At 41.4% G+C, this 12,994-nt stretch overlaps 1 protein-coding gene across 21 annotated transcripts in view; it reads right to left on the reverse strand.

Moving 5' to 3' along the window:
• TRPM3 (transient receptor potential cation channel subfamily M member 3) overlaps positions 1-12,994 on the reverse strand; it is an 846,268-nt gene that overhangs the window by 68,846 nt on the left and 764,428 nt on the right. The window lies entirely within an intron of this gene.

The raw sequence follows: 12,994 nt of genomic DNA on the forward strand, positions 1-12,994 counted from the left end.
AGATGAATGTGTCAGATCCTATGTCAGATGTCTTCATATACATTAGCTCCCTTGTCATAATAACATTAATAATAACTTTTTAAAAGGTTATTAAGGTTATGGAGGCTAATCATTAAGACAAAATGGTAGAAGCTTTGCAAGAAACACTCTAGAATTTCCTACCCATTCGTTTATTTTTTAATGACAAACAATTAACAAAGCACTTGCTATATCCCAGGCATGATTATGCATGCTTTATAAATTTCAGCTCATGACAAATATGAGAAAAAAAATAACGTGGCATCTCAGCTCATACTGCCATGAAACAAAATACCATAAATTAGGTGGTTTAAATAACAGGCATTTATTTCTCACAATTCTGGAGGCTAGGAAGTCCAAGATCAAACAGCCAACTGATTTGGTTTCTCAGCAAGAGCCCTGCCTGGCTTGCAAATGGAGACTGTGTCCTCATAAGGCAGAGTGGGGAAGCAAGTTCTCTGCTCTCTCTTCTAAGGGCACTAAACCCATCAAGAGGGTCCCACCCTCATGATTTCATCTAAATCTAATTAACTTCCAAAGGCCCCATCACAGTCACATTGGGTATTAGAGATTCAACACATGAATTTTTTTTGGGTGAGGGACACAAATTAGTCCATAACAGGTAGGTCATATTACATTCATTTTACAGAGGAGTAAACTGAGGCACAAATAGGCAAGCAACTTGCCCAATGACACACAGCAAGTAATAGACCTCAGAGCCTAGATTCAAACCTAAGATTCTGTCTTCTTAATACTACATTGTATTATTTCTCATGGTGAGAGAGTTGAGAGTTATGTTCGAGTCATGACGGTTTGAATGCCCAGACATCTGTATTTAGACTATCCTTGTGTTTCATTCTCTTGTCTTGGTCAGTGGCTCTCAAATGGTGATGCCCATAAGTAATGCTCTTTCCATATTATAAAGATTATTGACAGTAACTGACCCTAAGTTATTTATAGCCAATATGCTTACTTTAGAACCACATTTATGTGGCTAATACATTCAATGTAAATGGAAAATGTAATGAATGAAATGTAAAAGCACAGTTTGCATTTTGTTTATTGTCTGACGGTGCCTTTGGAAATCAGTAAACTGATATTCTTTAGGAAGGGGCACGAACAAGCTCCAGGCCAGGAAGTATCATTTAGAGTGCGTTAGACAAGGCACTTCATCCCACAGGCTTGAAGACTTGATTTAAGCCCTCTATGGGTCTCATTTATCCCAGTTAACTGTGTAAACAGTCTATTTTTAACCCATGAAAATAGAGATCTCTCCACTTTACCAGAATGTGTAGATGGACCCAAGAAGAAGCAGTTTGCCTAGGCATAGCTCTTTGCACCCACCATGACTGATAGCTTCGTTTAACATAGCAGTGTTGGGTTTGCAGTATGATCTCTGTTGAGAAGAGGCTGAGGACCAACACAAAAGAATGTATAATCAATGAACAAAACCAAATCTTGTTTTGCTGTATGTTATAAAGAATAGTCTATTATTTCGCGTTACTAGGTGGGTAAAGGAACTGGTTACACTGATGGTTGCCATGGAAACGCACTGCTCCAACTGGTCCCACATTACAATAGTAACCAGTGATGTCAAGTCTGGGAATATCAAGCAAAGGACTTGGCTTTACTAACTGGCAGAAGTCTGTGCGTCAGCATCTGAGACCAATAGAGATGTTCATAGTCATGTTTATGTGATTCAAAATGCGAGAGAATTGTCATTGTTATGACAAGTATACAAGGCCAAGTGGGAAGAGTGATGCCAATAATACATTCATTGCTGTGCTCGTTTAACTTAATGTTCACATGAATTGGTTAATTAATCCTTTTATACTTATGCCTTGTTTAGGCCTGTCTCCAGTCTAACTTACATGTTCATAGACCTGGTTGAGAATATTGATCCACAAACAATGGTTCATGGGACCTAATCTGCTCTATTTTGAGATTTGAAGAGATAAAGTTAAGGGTGTTTCCACCTTTTTGTAGATTTGATAACCTGAATTACTTAATACTCAAGATCAAAATTACTTTAGATTCTGGGACTCTTTCTTTGTGTAGTCTTCTTGCCAGGCAAACTATAGCTAGCCTAACTTAAGATACTGTACACAGGTAAAAGTAAGAAAACTGCATTTTAAAATATTCTTTGAGATTTTTTGCTAATTTGGATTTACTTGGTGGTTAAAAATCAGTAAAGTTTTAGGTCATACTATTAAATGACACTTTAAAAAGTTAATTTGCTGGAGAGCAAAATTTGGCTAGTTTTTTCTTCTCTGCTTAAGAGAATCCGAGTATAAATTAAGTAGACTGAATATTGGGCGATTATGACATGACTACTAATTATTTGACAGAGTAGATCCAAGCACCAAATGTCCATTAAATGGCCAACCAATTATTTAAGAGTAGGGAGAAGCTAGCCAATTACAAATAAAATACTTGATTCCAAGTATCTTCAGCACAGTAACAGTTGAAATATCTTCTGTAGTCTACCTTTCAGTCTTTCACATTCTCTTTCTCTCCTTTTGCTCCATTGTCTTTTATTCTCTTTTATTTCCTTACTTACTTTTTGAAAGATTATGAAATCAATTTTCTATTCCACCAGAATAACAATGTCATTCACTTTGAGCTGGTCAGAAAATATAACGTCCCCTTCCTGTGTGTCCTTCCAAATGCAAAGCCCTTAGTGTCTGTTTTGAGATTTGACAGGAGAAGCCTCTCTTCTCCAGATTATTGAACTGCAGTGAAAGCTTGTCTCAGTCCAAATTCTGCCACACCATACCTCCAAATACACGAGTGGCAGAGAGAACTGGATCCAGGCTCTGGAGTCAGCCAGCCAGGGTTCAAATCCCAGCTCTGCCCATTTACTAGCTGTGTAACTTTCGGCGGTTCACTTAACCTCTTTCAGCCTCTGTTTCCTAGGCTATAAATTGGGTGATGATCATACCTACCTCAAGAGTGTGGATGCAAAGATAAAGGAGTTGTTGCTATATGGAAAGCTTCAGACAATGTCAGGTACACAGTGTGCATTCAATAAATGCTGGCCGTGTCTGTAAGAGGCCCTCTGGCTTGGAGGCTCCCAGCTCAGAGTCCTGAGCCAGCTGCCAGGATTCAAAGTCCAGCTCTGCCTCTCAAAATAGCCATGGACCTTAGGCAAGTTACTTATTAGGTCAAACCATATGAATTTTCTGAGAGATCATTTTTGACCTACAAAAATGGCAACCTCGTAGGGTTCAACCTAATATGTACGTAATATTCTCCATGCCTCAGTTTCCTCACCCGTTAAAATAGAGACAATAATCCTACCTCACAGGATTGTTATGGGGAGTAGATGAGTGAGCATTCAAAAAACACGTGGGACAATGCCTACTATACAGAATGCTATTTAAATATTTGCTATTATTATTTTTATTACCCTCACATCTCATTACTGCTTGACACAAACTTTTCCCAAGAATAGTCTGCCATATAATCCCTCTTTTTGCCACTGTCAGTCAGTCTTTCTATCTTGCCTGCAATGCCCCTTTCCTCTTTCAAAGCTTGGTCTGAATTCATCTGACTGACCCACCCACTCCATTTCCTCCATTTCTATGATGTCTCTTGGTGTTTGTTTCCTGACTAAGGACAAGATATTTTGTTAGCTGACAGTGGTTCCCATGTTGTCTTGTCTTCTTCATATACTGATCCTGGAGTGTGAGGGTCCAGGGAGAACATGACTTTTTTCATGCTTTAATTGTGTCTTTTCATGTGATGATTATTTTATATCTTTAGAGAAATTAACTTATGTTTAAATGTGGGACCTCTAATGTCTTCCTATTTTTTTTTAAAAGATTACATAAAAAATTATTCAAGTTTCTTTTTTAGAAAAGTTGCAAAGACAGTACACAGAAATCCTGTATACCCTTTATCCAGTCTTCCTTAATGCTGAAGTGCTATAAAACTATTGCACATTTGCTGAAGTGAAGACATTTACATTGCTTCATTACTATTAACTAAACTCCAGACTTGATTAAATATTTCATCAGTTTTCCACTAATGTCCTTTTCCTCTTCCAGGATCCCATCTAGGATGCTTTACTGCATCTGGTCATCATGTCTCCTTAGTCTCCTCTGGTTTGTGACAGTTTCTCAGCCTTCCTTGTTTTTCATGATCTTGGCAGTTTTGAGGAGTACTGGTCAGGCATTTTGTAGAATATTACTTAATTTGAGTCTGTCTAATTTTTTCCCCTCACAAACAGACCGGGGTTATGGAATTTGGGGAAGAAAACCACAAAGGTCAAATGTCTGTCTCATCATTGAGGGTAAATGACACCCACATGAAATCTCACGGATGACGTCAAACTTGCTACTTCCCTGGGTTAACAAAATACACTTTTTACATAGAATTCTCTACATGTTAAAGTTACCAAGAGAGTATCCAAAGATAGTAAATAGCTAATTCCTAGAATCACAGCATTTTGGAGCACTGGACGTGCCTGTTCAGTTGTTCTCAATCTTATCAGGCCCAATGCCATTCATAATAAATATTTTCTGTTGTGTCCTTTACTGTTCTGAAATAAAATTTCTAGACGGTACAATTTACCCATATGCATAATCACAGAAAAATCAATATACTGTCCAAATTTTAAAATAAAGGGGAAATAAAAGGAAAGTGATTTATAGTAAAATAATAAATATTTCGATATGTGAATGCTCAGGTCTGACTATTCCACAAGCCACGGTGAAGAGGTCAGATGCTTACACCTATGTGAAGAACTCCACTGATGAGACAGACACAAACACAGACTGATAGAAGACCCAAGTATAGTGGGCAGCACTGTCACTGGCAAGTTGATTTTCTAAAAGGGTGAACAACCCCTGGGAAAGATCCAAAGCAAACAAAATACCACTGCTATCAATTTTCATGGTGGTTTCATTTCTGGAAAACTTTACTTCATATTAAAACCATGCAAAAACATTGTATCTTTATAAAATGGAGCGAGACTCCGATAATCATAACCAGGTTTTTCACCTACATGAATGCCTGCTGGCACACTGGCAAGTTGAGTGGGACAGAGAATAGTGCTTGATTGTGGGGGTGTTTTGTGCATTGCAGGACACAGACTCTCCCTGAATCCCACCTACTAGATGCCAGTGATGCCCCTCAATCAGGGAGGGCAAAGAAAAACACTCCTCAAATTTCAAGATAAGATTTCCCAAATGTGGAGGCCACGTTGCCCCAGTCACAACCACCACTGGTCAAGTTTAAGTCCAATCTCTTCAATCCACAGCTAGGAGCTGGGTTCAGGTCCACGTAGCCAGCACAAGAGGGCAAAACTGAGCCTGGAATTCATGTTTGCCAGGTCCTAATCTGTATGATCTAGTACTTGTTGAGCCCTCAACAGTACCCATGGTAACCGCTTGTTTGATGTTGATTGATCACATCATGCAGTTCACATCACATACACACACATATCACTCCCTCCACAACTACCAGCATCATAATTACACCTCAATTCCTGCATCAAACCCAACATAGATTTCCCACTAAATGTAGGAGCAAATTCATATCATTACATTGGCCTAGGAGGCCCTGTACAACTTGACCCTCACTTGCCCTTCAGCTTTTTTCAAACTCTTTTTTTCCCTTGCATGCTGGTCTTCTCTCAGGACTAACTGGCAAGAGTTACCTCCTTCCTACCTCAGGGCCTTGACACAGACTATTCCCCCTCCCTGGGTTCATCTCTTGCTCGTTGCCCCTGGCAAACTCCTACTTATTCTGCATAGCTTAGCTCAAAAAGTCACTTCCTCAGAAAACCTTCCCCTGAGTCTCCTTGTTCCATGCTCTCATTGCACTTCTATTTCTTGAACACACACTTATCAGAGCTTATGATTAAGTATTTTTGTGATTCTGTGTTTGACATCTGATGCCCCCACTAGGTTGTTAGCTCCCAGGAGGCAAGAGCTCACAGGTTTTACTCATTACTGTGCTCTCAGCACCCATAGGAGTGCCTGAAACAGAGTAGGTTCTAACATTTGCTGAATCCATGAATAGATGAAAAGTTGTATTAGCTGCCTGGAATGACTTTCAGGTTGGCTAGAAGGCAGATACAGTAAGGCAAGCAAGATCATGGCTTTTCATGATGGTCAGCAGCAATAGAACTTTGGTTCTATTTTGCTGTAGAGAGAGGCATGCTATTTGAAACAGCTTGTTTTGGCTTAACTGTTTCAATGTGCTTGGTTTTAAAAGAATACAGCGGAATAGGGGTTGGAAGGCACCTTGCTGTTTGGATGACTCAAGGCTCCTGTACATATTTGGAGCTGGCTTCCCTGCTAGAAGGGACAGGAGGCTCAAGCAATAGCTTTGCAAACTTTGGCTTTAAGGGCCTCAACCCTACAAGCATCCCCACTTCATCCTTCCTGTTTACTACCAATAACATCTAATCCCTGAATAGTCCTTGGTATGGTGCCTTTTAATGTGCAAATTTTGTTTCATTCTTTCCCAAACTTTCAGTCCTTTGGGTATCACTTTCATTAATTTGGCACATCTGCACATCACCAGGGCTATTACTTATTAATGTTTTTCTTTGAACACATCATACCATGACATTGATGCAGATTTTTGCTTCTTCATAAACACAAATATGCATGAACTCCTGTACTTCATGGGCTTATTATATTCATTGGGGAAGGACTACTCTTTCTCTTAAGAGTTCCTGTGGGGGAGAGCACACCAAGGCAGACCTCCTACTGTCCTTAATTTGTTAAGAATACCTAAGCACAGAGAGGTTAACTAACTTGCTCAAGGTCACAGTTATCAGAGGTGACAGAGCTGGGATTCCGAATTTCTGGTTCCTGGTTCTGTCCAGGGCTGTCCCTGCCACACTAACTCAAACTGTGCTTCACTGAGTTCTACATGCACACCAGGCCCTCTGTAAATGTGAACTGCGGTGAGACTAATGATCACTCCTCAAAGCAAAGTCTTCTGTAAGATCTGTTTTTCCCTGAGTATGTTATATCCAGTGCATGTTGCTGGTATCTTGGGGCTAATACATTTTAGCTGCCTCTTCTCAATTTGTAATTTTCTGACCCATCAGCTCTCACTTACAAATACTACATTCTTGTTTCCATTGGTGGGATGTTCACAGCTTTGATGGTGGATGCTATTCTGACATACTCAGAGAGACAGGTAAGTCTCCTCTTTGGAGGTACACTGTGTTTTTCATGTGGGTGTCTAATTCACCTATGATGGGTATTTCTGAGAGTATCCAAATTATCACCATCCCAGTGCCATAGGAACCTGTCAGTGAGGTCACAGGATGGCTCCAAAAGTGGAGGTAGCTCCCTTCCTGATTCTGGAGGACCCTGCCTTCTGGAAGATTCCCTACCCTCCTGACTATCAGCGTACAGTGGTGTGCTGTTTCCTGAATGATTACAGAGTTGCTGATCTGTTCTTAAATCCAGTCACTAACTTAGAACTAAGTCACACATTTGAATCCAGGAATTCCACCACAACATGTTACACCAACTTGAGCTGTTTTATTTTATTTGTTTTTAATAGAGGTGCTGGGAATTGAACTTAGGACCTCATGAATGCTAAGCATACGCTCTACCACTGAGCTGTCCCCAGCCCCAACTTGAGTTGCATTAGATCTTAAACTTCAGTCACACTGGCATTCTTTCTGATCCTAGTTAAAACACATCTAAAGCCTTCCTACCACATGGCTTTTGTCCTCGCTGTTGCCTTTGGAATGTTCTTTCCCCAGTTCTTGCCACACCTGTTTTCATTATTCATATTTTCAATACAATCTCTCTCCAAGGTCTTCCCTGATCCCCTAATGTAAAACTGTACCCCCACTCCTCACCCCACTGACTCCCTAGCCTACTATTTGGATTTATTCTCTCAATGGAATCTATTACTACCCCAAACTCTCTCTTTTATTCATTTACGAATTGTCTATCTCCCTCCTGCCCTGAGCAGGCTGTATCTCCCAATTATGGGAAAGATGAGGCCTCTCTCATGTACCAGTTTCTCTCCGGTGCCAAGCAGGGCACTTCACAAGTAGTCACTAAGTAACGAAATGCATGACTGTGGTCCAGTCACTGCAGCAAAGTGTGAGGTAGAAAGGAGGTCTGTGGAATCAGGTGGAAGCAGCCTTCTATTATAATGGAGAAATAAGAGCACCGACTTCAGGGCTAGATAGGCCTGGGTTCCAATTCTGCCTCTGCCACCCTGGCTGTGTGGGGTAAAGAAGTTATTTAATCTCTGCTCTTTATGTCCACTGACAGTAAATCAGTATTAAGCAGGGTGCAGTATAACTTGTGTCTGGTCTGGGGCCAGCCACTGTAATAGTATCTCAGCAAATGTTAATTGACTTCCCTTCACCTAGAAACATCAGAAGAAACCCATGAAACTCATGACACAGCCTCTGTAGCACACCTGACAGTTAATAAAGAACTCAGGAATCCTTATATTTAGTACAATCTGCTTAAGTGCAACTGCTGTACATTTTTCAAAAAGCAGTGACATTTTCGACACTTGGTTATTTTATGTAGACTTCTGAAAGGGCATATCATCTTAAATTCACTGAAAAGAATCTAGTCTTTTAGTGCACGACCTGCTTGATTGTCGTGTCCCCCACCCTGTACATTCAATTACTGGCTATATAATAGAGTTGCATGCGCCATAGACGGTGCCTCTGGTGGTTGAACACAATGTTCCTCAGGTGGCACCAGCAACTTTGAAGTACTTGTCAGCAACTGGCTTTCCTGGAACAGCTCTGTAACCATTCAGTTCACAGGAGCATTTTGCTTCTAAAGCCCTTGTTCAGAATATTAAAAAGGGCACGCCACAGACTCCATTCCTTTGCTTCAAGGACTGTGATTTTTGTAAAGCTGGATCCTGTGGTCTACTCAGGAGAGCCCCTGGCTCTAGCAAATGTTTAAAAATGGTTTTGAATTTGGCCCAGTGGTATTAAGTTGGTCAGTAACTAGGACTATGGAGTCTGATCACGGGGAGTGTGGGTCTCCTTCCTGATTCATCCCAGATGACGAGCTGGACTGACTGACCTGGACAATTCCACGGGACCTCTAAGGTCGCTCAAGCCACTTTCTCCGGCAACACAGGATGACGCTTTCCTATTTAAAAAAAATCACTGTCATCTCTCATATACAAACTTGGGAAGGGAAGTGTTGAAGTTTGCTAGACTTTACCTGGATTAGCCAAATCTTTGATGAATTCTGAAAGATAAGTTAAGGCTTCTGGGTTCTCCTCATTTTTTTATTGCAATGGTAGCTAGATTTACTCTATCCAAAACTGGTGCCTGAGAGCAGGAGATGGGACCTATTGGTGTTTGCCAAAAGTGGCTTGTCACGTTGACCATTCTGACACGATAATTGCATGATGTCCTAACTTGGTCTTTGGTCGGAAGGTCAGATGAGTGAGCAGAGCAGAGAAAGACGTTGAGAAATTCTGTCAGGGATGGCGGACAGGGGCCTGGAACACCTTGTTCCTGGCTTCAGACTGTGAGGATTTAGGATCTTTTCAGATCTGTCCCTTAGGACTTTGCAGATGTTGATGGCAACTACATTGTGCCATTTTTCTTTGAGAAGCAACATAAGATGTTGAATTTTGGATTCTAACAGACCAGGTTTTCTCAGCCTCAGCACTACTCACATTTTGGGCTGGACAATTCTTTGCTTGGGGGGTTGTCCTGTGCATAGGACGTGTGGTAGCATCCCTGGCCTCTACCACTAGATGCCCGTGGCATCTTTCAAGCTGTGACAAACAAAAATACTTCTAAGCAGTGCCAAATGTCCCCTGGGGGTGGAGGGTGGCACAAAACTGCCCCTGGTTGAGAACCAGTGAGGTAGACCTAACTGTGGGAGATTCAAGAAAACTCATCTTTGAAGGTATTCCAGCTCTTGCTGGCTGTCCTGGGGGGTTTTAGATCTTTGAGTTTCCTTCAAATAGATTTTTTTGAAATAGATTTTTAATGGTCCTGAAGATAAACAAAGGATGACCTTAAGGGAAAGGTGAGAGAGGGGTGTACCTGAATGCCCTTAACTGCTCTCCTCTCCGTTCCTTCCTCTCTTTGGCACCTGCTAGTCTCCTAGCAGGGAGAGGTGAGGTGTAGAGGAGGGGAAACCTGGCTGAACTGGAGAAGCTGGGGTTGGGAACTCTAGCACTTGCAGGCCGAACTGGGGGAGACTGAGGTTTTTAGAACTTCAAGTAATCCTGATATCTATATTCAGGCATCAGCAATTTACTGCAGACAGCACAGAAGATGGTTTTTGGAGGCAAGCTGGGCATCTGCCAGGGCCCTTGGCAAAACTGCAATGTAGGCATAGCTGTTTTGCCACCACCTCTCTGAACTTCCCCACACCGCGTCTCACTTCCCCTGCCTTGCGGGCACACAGCTGCCTCATGATGCCCTCTGGCTGCTCAAAGTCTGCCTCACCCACTGCAGCCATCTGCTTTGATACCTGCCCCCATTTCTTTTTCCTTCCCTGAATGCTGATCTCAGCTATTTTGGGGGAAGGGGTTAAGATTAAAGATTCCAATATTTCACACTAAAGGGAGAAGAGTCAGTAGGTTCAACCTATGCAGGGAATGTTGTGACTCTTGGAAGCTTGCTACTCCTCTTTTAGAAGACATTTTGGAACAGAGGACGTATCTATGACTTACCTAGTTTCCCTGAAATGAGCACCATGGTTGTATGTTTTCCAGCTACAATATCCCCACCTGGCAATTACCACCTGCAAATTTCATAAACTAGAGCCTTAACTTAGAAAGGGGTTCTACACAAGGTGAGCTGTTCATTTCCCATAAGAAAAGATCTAAATTCCTCAGTCTGGCATACAAAGCCTTTACTATCTACCTTTCTAATCTCGTTTTCATTCATTCACACGAATATGATGGACAAGATGGACACAGACCTGGCCTTCACCTTCCTAAAATGCATATATAGTCCAGTGGGGGATACACGTAGGAAACCAGACAAAAACAGTATGATGCCATGTGTTAACCCAGGAGAAATAAAGGGGGTTCAGGAACACTTTATAGGGGGGACTCACCCCAAATTGGCCAGTCCAGGGAGGAAGTCTCACATCTCTGCTGTCTCCACAAGCTGACACCTGGCACTGCTTGTCACCTCTCTCTAGCTTTATGCATGATGATCCCTCTGTCTAGAATGCCCTCTTGTGATCTGTATGGGAAACTCTTAACATCCTTTATGATCCACCTTAACTGTTACCTCCAGGAGAATTTCTCACCACCTATCCCTGAATGAAAGTGTGTTCTTTCCTTTGAATTAAGTCCTTACACATCCCCTCTATGGAAATACATATCATATGGATTTGCAATGATATGTTTACTTGTCAATCATTTCCATTAAACTTTTTTCAAAGCCAAGGCAGTTAACGTATGTCTTTTTAATCCCCAGCTCCTAGCAAAGTGCCTGGCAGACAGAAGTGTTCAGTAAATGTCACTGAATAGAAGGACCCATTCAAACTAGAATCTGGAAGTAGTGACAGAATATCTACTTTTTTTCTTTTTGTATTACATTGTGAGACATTTCATACATACAGAAGAGCCCATAAAACATTTATGTCCAGTGTAAAATGAAAACCTGTGTAAATATAACCCAGGTGGAGAAATAGCCCCCTCTATTTTTAACTCATCAGTGGAAGCCATCTTCTTAAGCTGAGTCCATCACTGCGACGAGGACTCAAAATTCTACCTCTGACCTGAAATTACTGGGATCTTCTGCTGAGCATGCTCTCATCTTGAACCTCAGGCCTGATATTAGAGATACCAAATATCTGGCTGAATGCCAAGCAATTCAATCAAACATCACCTGTGAGACATGGTTTGAAATTTGGCGGCAGGAAACTGTTTACTCCACTGGATAGTCTCTTGTAAAAGATCTCGAGCACCTAACTCCCCCCCACCCTATTGAGGCTGCAGGCTTATTTGGACTCTGTCATATCTGAGAAAAAAATGATTAATGTGAATCTTGCTGGAACTGTCTATTAACAGTTAACCTGGGTGGAGATGAGTCTATTTTTTTGGTTGTTGTTAATACAGATCAGTTAAAATCTTGCCATGTTATCAGAAGGGATGTACTCTGCTCTGCTTTGAGTGGAAATCAGTCATCTGCCTCATTGCATTTGGTCAGAACACTGTGCCTGTGGAAAGGCCAGTAGTTACAGGATGCATGGCAACCACCTCCTGTGTGGCACAGCGTGGAGCCAGCAGGGCTCTCTGCTTGGGTCTCCTCCAGTCCCAGTGCTGGGCTCACCCAACTCTCTCTTCCTTCCTCAGCTGCCTTCAACAACATGGGTCTGCCTTCCCTCCCTCCCTCCCTCCTCTCCCTCTCTCCTCTCCCTCTCTTCCTTATAGCTGTCCAACGTTTAATCTCTAGAGGTACATAGTCTAGAATGATGACTTGTTCAATAAATATTTCTTGAACCTGGTTGTAATTCTCTTCTTGAATACAGATTCAGCTAAATTACAGGAAATTATCAACTCTGGGATCCTACTGGAGTTCACTTTTCTCTGTGTGTGTGAAGAATGAGTCCATGATCACTACATTCAACTTAATCCAATTTTTAAATTCCTCTGTAACAAACTGAACATTTTTCACCCTCTGTATTGAAATCTTTCAAATTCCTTTACATGTAGTCATTGAAATCTTTTTTTTTTTAATGTGTAAAGCAGGTAACAACCCTATTCTCTTTTCATTCCTTACTTCAAAAGACTTATTTCACACACCAACTATTTTCTGAGTACCTACTATGTGCCAGACACAGTTTGAGATGCTGAAGTTACAGCAGGGAACAAGGCACATGTGTTCCCTGCCCTCACAGAGCTGGCATTCTGAAGGAATTTATTTTCCAGAAATGAGTTGTCCAATAGGGTAACCATTAGCAACATGCAGCTATTTAAATTAAAACTTAATTAAAATTAATGAAATTAAAAATTCACATTCTCATTGACACTG

This window comes from Vicugna pacos, chromosome 4 (assembly GCF_048564905.1).
Source record: "Vicugna pacos chromosome 4, VicPac4, whole genome shotgun sequence".
Classification (NCBI taxonomy): domain Eukaryota; kingdom Metazoa; phylum Chordata; class Mammalia; order Artiodactyla; family Camelidae; genus Vicugna; species Vicugna pacos.